Source organism: Herpailurus yagouaroundi, unplaced genomic scaffold (assembly GCF_014898765.1).
Source record: "Herpailurus yagouaroundi ecotype Mexico unplaced genomic scaffold, PumYag 181, whole genome shotgun sequence".
Classification (NCBI taxonomy): Eukaryota; Metazoa; Chordata; class Mammalia; order Carnivora; family Felidae; genus Herpailurus; species Herpailurus yagouaroundi.
The window spans coordinates 54,018-63,084 of record NW_024412412.1 but is presented as its reverse complement, the minus strand read 5'-3'; the positions used below and the strand labels follow the sequence as shown (position 1 = coordinate 63,084).

The 9,067-nt window shown below is 42.2% G+C and overlaps 1 non-coding gene across 1 annotated transcript; it reads left to right on the top strand.

Annotated features, from left to right (window-relative positions):
* The first annotated feature begins 5,973 nt into the window (after nucleotides 1–5,973).
* Nucleotides 5,974–6,080, top strand: LOC121040016 (U6 spliceosomal RNA). Its single transcript, XR_005795086.1, has one exon. It is a non-coding gene; the product is annotated as a U6 spliceosomal RNA (small nuclear RNA).
* Nucleotides 6,081–9,067: the final 2,987 nt, after the last annotated feature.

Below are 9,067 nucleotides of genomic sequence, written 5' to 3'. Positions count from 1 at the left end.
TTTTTTCAGAGAGAGAGAGAGAAACAGAATGTGAGCAAGGGAGGGGCAGAGAGAGAAGGAGACACAGAATCCAAAGCAGGCTCCAGGCTCCTAGCTATCAGCACAGAGCCTGATGCAGGGCTCAGACCCACAAACCATGAGATCATGACCTGAGCCAAAGTCTGCACTTAACTGACTGAGCCACCCAGGCACCCCTTCCTGGCTGTCTAAAGACATGATGGGTATAAGTCCTACTTGGTCCACTAAATAAGATGCTCAAAAGTATAGGAGCCATGAGGATTTCAGAAAACTAGTCAAATTAGGCATCCCAGGTGACATTCTGACCAAATCTATCTTAAAGGCAATCATAAAAACTGCAATTTTGAACAAAGATTCTCTCTGATGTGGTGTGGACCCCAGAAACACACAGGGCACCAATTTCCAAGCCAGGCTACACAGACTAATTACTCAGAAGCAGATTGGACTGCAGGTCTCACCTCTGCCCGGGACAGCAGTGGCTCCACAGGGGGTGAGCTACTGATGGAACAGGTGGTGGTGGTGGTGGCTGCGGTGAGGCCCTGGGTGGTGGTGGTGAGGCCCTGGAGGTGGAGTCCCATAGGCTTGTTGTTGAGAGGAGGTCCCTGTGCAGCCAGTCCCTCCCCTCGGAGGGCCTGCCTTTGGGAATCACATGTGCACTAGGACCGCGATGCGGGAAGCGTTCATAGTCCAGGCAGTGCATCTGCAGCCCAGGGTCCTGTGTCTTCTCACACCCGGGATCCTCTGAGCCACACCACAGCCCCACTGTACAGGTGTGTTCACTGACGTGGTTTGTCTCTGGTGCTTTGTTTCCTTCTCACTTTTTTTCTTTTCCCCCTTCCCATATGTTCATCTCTTTTCTATAAGTTTGATCATGTGATTTTTTGTGGATACTGGCTATTGACCACTTTTATTATATACTACTTGCAAGAATATCAGCCCTTCCAAGAACATCTATGCTTGTATTTCCATTAAATATATATGTATCTATTTTCTAAAAGTAAAAATGGTATCATTCTATACAAAGTTTTTGATTAAAAAATTTAACGATACTGGAAATCTTCCATACAATTCATTAAAATCGACCTCAAGTTTCACTGTATTCCATTTTATGGCAGTATGTTCATTTATTTGACCAAAGTCTTTTTCATGAGTATTTCTATTATTTCCAACAGATGTGAGGGGTTATTTTTCTATGACTTCAGTTACATTATTTATTAAAAAGTTAATTTTTTATTTCAATACATTTATTACCATTTAAATTTATCTTTTCATATGCTCACTGATCATTTAATTATTTTCAGTGAAATTACTTTTGTCCTTTGTCCATTCTGATTTGCCTTTCCTTTTGTTTGTTGATTTATAAAAAGCCCTTTGCATATTAATGTAATTGGTCATTTTTCTGTCATATTTCTTGAAAACACTTTTTGTCAGTTTTCCATTATATTCTAGCTTTGTTTATGATATTTTAAAAAATAATGTAGAAATTTAAAAATTTTATGTGGTCAAATCTGTCATATTTTTCTTTATAGTTTTCATAGTTTGGATTGTTTATCATTTTTCTGCTCCAAGATTATAACATCAATTCTCTCATGTTTTCTTAATGTACTTTTACTATTTCATTTGTTTAAATCATTTGTCAAACTGGAATTTATTTTGGTATAAAGAGTGAAATGGAATTCAGCACAAACTACTGAACAGTCCGCTTCTTCCCAGTGATATGAAGTGATGTTTTATGATACCAAGTCTCAAAAGTACTTGCATGTCTGTCTGGCGGAGAAACTACTTTAGTGGTATGTCATTTCTACAATAACAGGGAAAATTTTCCTGGGGATTTTCCTTGCTTAGAGGACTCAGCAGTCCCTCCCGCCTCCTGCCAGCCAGCCTTCCTCTCCTCAGTTTCCTGGGGACCATAAAGCAGCCACCCCTGCGAGGCTGAGGTGGCTCCTAAGGGACTCTGCATGCATGACCCTTTCTCAGGGCACTACAGAGCCCACCTTACCTCATGCCTCTCCAGGTTTCAATGTTTAGGGTGAAGGGCAGAGGGCCTCCCAGGTGGGGGCACATGGCTGGTGATGAGGCACATTTATGCACCTAGAGCGGTCAGCTGTGAGGGGATGCTCCCTAAGCCTTCTCCACCCAGTCACATCTAAGAGCAACAAAGGGACACCTCAGGCCCACACATACAGCCACCTTGTCCTCCTCTCCTTTCTTAGCATCTCCCCGTGATGTCTGTCCCAAGGATGCTGTCACACCCCTTCCTGGCCACAGAGGTCACCTCCTCCAGGGACGTCACCTCTGGACACGCCCAAAGCTGCCATGGCGGCCTTCTTCAGCTGGGCACTGCCCTATCCTTGAGGCTGGCATTTTTGGCTCCTCGTCTGGTGCTGTCTTACCCAGGGTGGGTGGACGCCCTGCGGGATGCATCCTCCAGTCAACGCATCACCTGGCTGTCCTAATCCATTTTGGAAATGAACGGGAAGAAGGCAGGCCCTCTCAACGCCCCTTCCCGAAGACAATTTCTTCACTCCAAAGACTAACTTTGGTTTCTTCTGCAAGAAGACTGCACAAACCCAAAAACGTCTTAAATTCTCAGAGAGCACACCTTCCGATTCCAGCTGGACTTCCCTTTCGGCACTGCCTGCACAAATACATTATGAAAGGAACAATCTCACAGACAATATAACAAATACACTTGGACACAACTGACTCCTCCAAAATAGTACCAAAAGTTTAATGATATAAATTTGGCACCACGATTATTGGCAACATTCAAAGTGAATGCTTCATTTTCAGAGTGACTAAAAGGCTTTCCTTCAATGCAACGGTAGGAATGGGCTAAAACAAATGATAGTTACCACAGAATATGTACCGAAATTGAAACCGTTATGAAGATCAAATGTAACATGACATGGTTCAAGAATTGTGGAGTTCTTGAAAATGCAACATACACAAGCTTTTAATAAAATTATATTTAAGTGATTAATAAATTGTTAAATTAAGAAATCATTAAAACATTGTTTTGATTGTATTTAAAATATTTGAAGTTTCTCATGGCTAGACTCTAATGTAGCTAGGACCGTAATTCAGATTTCCTCAGTTCTGCCCAGTGTTTTGTCCTGGCACTAGATTGTCTCCCATTCACCTAGTAATAATAATAACTGGAATTACTTCATGAGAGATTAGGGTGTAGGAGTCTAGTAAATTAACGAGAACATCTCTAATAAATTTGAAATAATGATTTTGTTCTTAGGACGCTATACTGAGAAAATGTTTAATGCAGAATTTCTGCAGAACACCAGCCCCACGAAATGTATTGGGGGAAAATGGCCTTCCAGGTCAAGGACACTTGATGATGCCTACTGCTATGTTCACATGTGTTACAGCACACATGAACACATTAGATGTTTCCAGAAATCCTGCAATAATGTTATTTAATGCTAGTTTATCCAAACTTGATTCACTGTAGAAGATTTTGCCTTAATACCTGTTACAATCCCATGAATCAATAGTTCACAAAAATCCTTATTTATAAACTCTGCTTTAAATTAACCTTTTAGCGGCACCTGGGTGGCTCAGTCAGGTAAGCATCTGACTCTTGGTTTTGGCTCAGGTCATGATCTCACAGTTTCATCAGTTCAAGCCCTGGGTCAGGCTCTGTGCTAACAGCATGGAGCCTACTTGGGATTCTCATTCTCTCTCTCTCTCTCTCTCTCTCTCTCTCTCTCTCCTTCTCTCACTGCCCCTCCCCTGCTCACACTGTCTCTGTCTTTCTCAAAATAAATAAATAAGCTTAAAAATTTTTTAACAAAATAAAATAAAGTCTGTTTTAAAAAAATGCACTGAGGGGCTCCTGGGGGGCTCAGTCAGTTGAGCATCTGACTTCAAACTCAGGTCATGATCTTGTGGTTTGAGCCCATGTCGGGCTCTGTGCTGACAGCTCAGAGCCTGGAGCCTGCTTCAGATTCTGTGTCTCCCTCTTTCTCTGCCCCTCCCCTACTAGTGTTGTGTAACTATCTGAAAAATAAACAAACATTAAAAAATTTTAAAAAATTAAAAATGCACCAAAGAGGCCAGAAATCTACAGAGCCAACGCAAAGTGATGCTCACGTAAGACCCAGGTATAATCGAGATGTGAAACATGATTGTTCTAGAGAAGCTGAGCTTCCAGAAGACACTTCTTATTGAGCACCTATTATATGCTTACCTGCTGCTCAGTCATATGCATTAGCTGCTATAACTACTAAGTAATCTAACAACAAAGTCACTGCTCTCAGGGTAGCATCAGTCTTATGGCAGTAAATCTAAAAAATTAATGTCAACAGAATGATGATATAAATAGGAGCATCTCCCAGAACAGGTACTGTGGAACACCTATTCTGGTGGTTATGCACAGCTGTTATTTGTGAAAGGGTCTGTGTAAGTTTGGGAAATGCCAGCTTGGCAAACATTAATGGGCATCTTTACTGAAAGATTTCTCCGAGTCCATGTGCATTTTAAATGTCTAAGAGGGTGACATAGTGAGCAATGTTTACCATCATGTTTGACCACAGGAAGAGTTCCTTGGGGAGACACTAGGGCAGATGCTTGTGTCCAGAATCAGCGCTAAGTTGGTGGTAGAGATTAATCAATTATTTGCATTCTAGCCAGGCTCCAGAGTGTAGGAGGTCTGGAGGAATGGACTGTGTCACTGAGAGGGTGTAGGTGGAGAAGGGAGCAAGCACAAGGTAGTAGGGTCTTCTGCTGCCAGCTGCAGAGCAAGGACAAGAAATCCCAGCACAGATGCTAACTCTGTATGAGGCTGGAAGACAGTGGGGTGAGTAGACAGAAAAAAGAGACTGAGAGATTTTCAAAAGAACCAATCAATCTCACTGATGGATTTCCAGCATCAGTGGCAGCGTCTATGGCAGCATCTGGCACAAAGTAGGAATCTGAGTGAGTGGGTATAGGATTGAACTGAGCTCTGGAATAGTGGGGACCAACTCTGTAGACATGAGGAATATGGCCAGGGTCTCCTGGGATCTGGATGGCTGGAAAGAAGAAATGGTGGTCCATGTGGAAGAGGACATTATGAATATTTCCATTTCTTCTAAGGTAACATTTCCCTTCTATCAAGATCCACAATCATCTTACAAAAAGTTAGCTATTTCTGTGTCTTTCTGCCTTGAATAGGTTACCTTTCATTGAGTCCCAACCATGAAGTAGCACTGGCAGCCGCATTACACATGCTTGAGATAACACTCTGAGGTTTACACTGTCTGATGGATCAGGACATCGAGGTTCAGGTGTTGTTAAGTCATCTTCCTGACCCTTAGTTAAGAGATAGAACTAGGATTTGGTGGTTGTTTTTTTGTTTTTTGTTTGTTTGGGTTTTTTTGTTTGTTTAGGATTTGAATTCATACAAATTAGATTCCAAAGCCTGTGGTGTCATCTTAGCCAATGAGCCCTTTGGGGAAGGTTAAGGGCAGGGTCTGGCACCACGTAGAACTCTGTTGGATTTTCCTATGAACCCTATGACATGGCTGGCACCGTGCCCTATGAGATTTGAATGCAGCCAGCGGTTACTGAACAAATGAAGAAACCAAGCACATACATGGAACTATGTGCTCACAGGGTTTCCTTGAGGCTTTGGCACCAGTGGGTCTAGAGCACAGGGTAGGAACTGGGAATTACTAGGAAATATTTCTGAATAATTATGAAAGCCCAATCTCAGAGTTTAGGTTTGATTCTTATTGCAGTTAAGCTAACAAATAATGTCAACAGAATGATATAGATATGAAAGAGGGAGTCATGAAAGAAAATGAAAAAGGGTGTGTCCAAGGTGGATCAGCTTGGGAAAGCTATGAAATAGGACTAGAGCTCAGAAAATATTCCCTGAAAGAAATGATACATTAATGAATGGAGGTAGAACTTTTGGAGAGAAATGAACCTGTATATAAGAGTAACCACGTGAAGGTAATGCTCGCTTCGGCAGCACATATTCTAAAATTGGAATGATACAGAGAAGATTAGCATGGCCCCTGCAAAAGGATGACACGCAAATTCATGAAGCTTCCACATTTTTTTGCTCTTCACAGATGACATGATGTTCTATATGGAAAACCCAAAAGATTCCACCAAAAAACTGCTAGAACTGATCCATGAATTTGGCAAAGTGGCAGGATATAAAATCAATGCACAGAAATCGGTTGCATTGTTATTCACCAACAATGAAGCAACAGAAAGAGAAATCAAGGAATGGATCCCATTTGCAGTTGCACCAAAAACCATAAAATACCTAGGAATAAATCTAGCCAAAGAGGTGAAAAATGTACACGCTGAAAACTACAGAAAGCTTATGAAAGAAATTAAAGAAGACACAAAAAAATGGAAAAAGATTCCATGCTCCTGGAGAGGAAGAACAAATATGGTTAAAAGGTCAATACTGGGGCACCTGGCTGGCTCAGACGGTTGAGCATCTGACTTTGGCTCAGGTCATGATCTCGCAGTTTGTGAGTTCAAGCCCCGCGTCGAGCTCTGTGCTGACAGCTTGGAGCCTGGAGCCTGCTTCGGATTCTGTGTCTCCTCCTCTCTCTGTCCCTTCCCCACTCATGCCCTGTCTCTCTCTGTCTCTCAAAAATGAATAAATGTTAAAAAATTTTTTTAAAAAAAAGGTCAATACTATCCAAAGCAATCTACATGTTCAATGCAATCCCTATCAAAATAATAACAGCATTCTTCACAGAGCTAGAACAAATAATCCTAAAATTTGTATGGAACCAGAAAAGCCCCCGAATAGCCAAAGCAATCTTGAAAAAGAAAACCAAAGCAGGAGGCATCACAATCCCAGACTTCAAGCTATACTACAAAGCCGTCATCATCAAGACAGTATGGGACTGGCACAAGAACAGACACTCAGATCAATGGAACAGAATAGAGAACCCAGAAATGGACCCACAAGCATATGGCCAACTTATCTTTGACAAAGCAGGAAAGAATATCCAATGGAATAAAGACGGTCTCTTCAGCAAGTGGTGATGGGAACACTGGACAGAGACATGCAGAAGAATGAACCTGGACCACTTCCTTACACCATACACAAAAATAAACTCAAAATGGATGAAAGACCTCAATGTCAGACAGGAAGCCATCAAAATCCTCGAGGAGAAAGCAGGCAAAAACCTCTTTGATCTTGGCCACAGCAACTCCTTACTCAACACGTCTCCAGAGGCAAGGGAAACAAAAGCAAAAATGAACTACTGGGACCTCATCAAAATAAAAAGTTTCTGCACAGCAAAGGAAACAATCGGCAAAACTAAAAGGCAACTGACAGAATGGGAAAAGATATTTCCAAATGGCATATCAGATAAAGAGTTAGTATCCAAAATCTACAAAGATGTTATCAAACTCAACACCTAAAGAACAAATAATCCAGGGAAGAAATGGGCAAAAGACATGAATAGACACTTCTCCAAAGAAGACATCCAGAGGGCCAACCGACACATGAAAAAAATGCTCAACATCACTCATCATCAGGGAAATACAAATCAAAACCACAAGGAGATACCACCTCACACCTGTCAGAATGGCTAACATTAACAACTCAGGCAACAACACATGTTGGCGAGGATGCGGAGAAAGAGGATCTCGTTTGCATTGTTGGTGGGAATGCAAGCTGGTGCGGCCACTCTGGAAAACAGTATGGAGGTTCCTCAAAAAGCTAAAAATAGAACTACCCTACAACCCAGCAATTGCACTACTAGGCATTTATCCAAGAGATACAGGTGTGCTCTTTCGAAGGGACACATGCACCCCCATGTTTATAGCAGCACTATCAACAATAGCCAAAGTATGGAAAGAGCCCAGATGTCCATTGATGGATGAATGGATAAAGAAGATGTGGTATACACACACACACACACACAATGCAGCATTACTTGGCAATCAAAAAGAAGGAAATTTTACCATTTGCAACTACATGGATGGAACTAGAGGGTATTATGCTAAGCAAAATTAGTCAGAGAAAGACAAAAATCATATGACTTCACTCATACGAGGACTTTAAGACACAGAACAGATGAACACAAGGGAAGGGAAGCAAAAATAATATAAAAACATGGAGGAGGACAAAACATAAGAGACTCATAAATATGAAAAACAAACAGAGGGTTGCTGGAGGGGGTGTGGGAGGGGGGATGGGCTAAATGGGTAAGGGGCATTAAGGAATCTACTCCTGAATCATTATTGCCCTATATGCTAACTAACTTGCATATAAATTTTTAAAATTAAATTAAAAAAAAAGTAACCATTTGAGAGTACATTGCTTAAATGGGGTCTTCAGAATCCATGAAGTCCTTTGATACCTGCTCTGGGATCTCTACCTGCTTGAGAAACACATTTCTAGTGGAAAGATGAGGATTATCCCACATCTCTTAACTCATGCTCATGATGAGTTGTTTTTGTTTTTTTTTTAACATTTATTTATTATTGAGAGACAGACACAGAGCATGAGCAGGGGAGGGGGCAAGAGATGGAGAGACACAGAATCTGAAGCAGGCTCCAGGCTCTGAGCAGTCAGCACAGAGCCCGACGAGGGGCTCAAACTCACATACCACGAGATCATGACCTGAGCCGAAGCTGGATGCTCAACCGACTGAGCTACCCAGGCACCCACCGCATGATGAGTTATTTTTAAGTTGAATGCTAGGAAGAAAATACCTCTCCTCTGTGGTGTTATTTCACAACTAAAAGGTGTTTTCTTGAACTAGATGTTGGTCTCTCAGGTAAGAACTGCTCGGGGCCCTGGAATCTTTGAGGACTCGGACTTCTCTATTTGATGGCACTGGTCTAAGTGGCTGTCATAGCAATTCAGGCACCAGGGAGATAGAGCTGGAGAAACTACAGTCAAAACAGCTCCTGAAGGAAGATGTCAAAAAACACGTTGCTGTGCACTGAGTAGCCTGTGGGCCTGAGCACAGCTAGCTCTCACTGAGAACCGCCCTCGCCAGAAACACGCCCTCACAGGGAGCCGCCCTCACCGGGAACCGCCCTTCCCAGGAACCGCCCTTGCCGG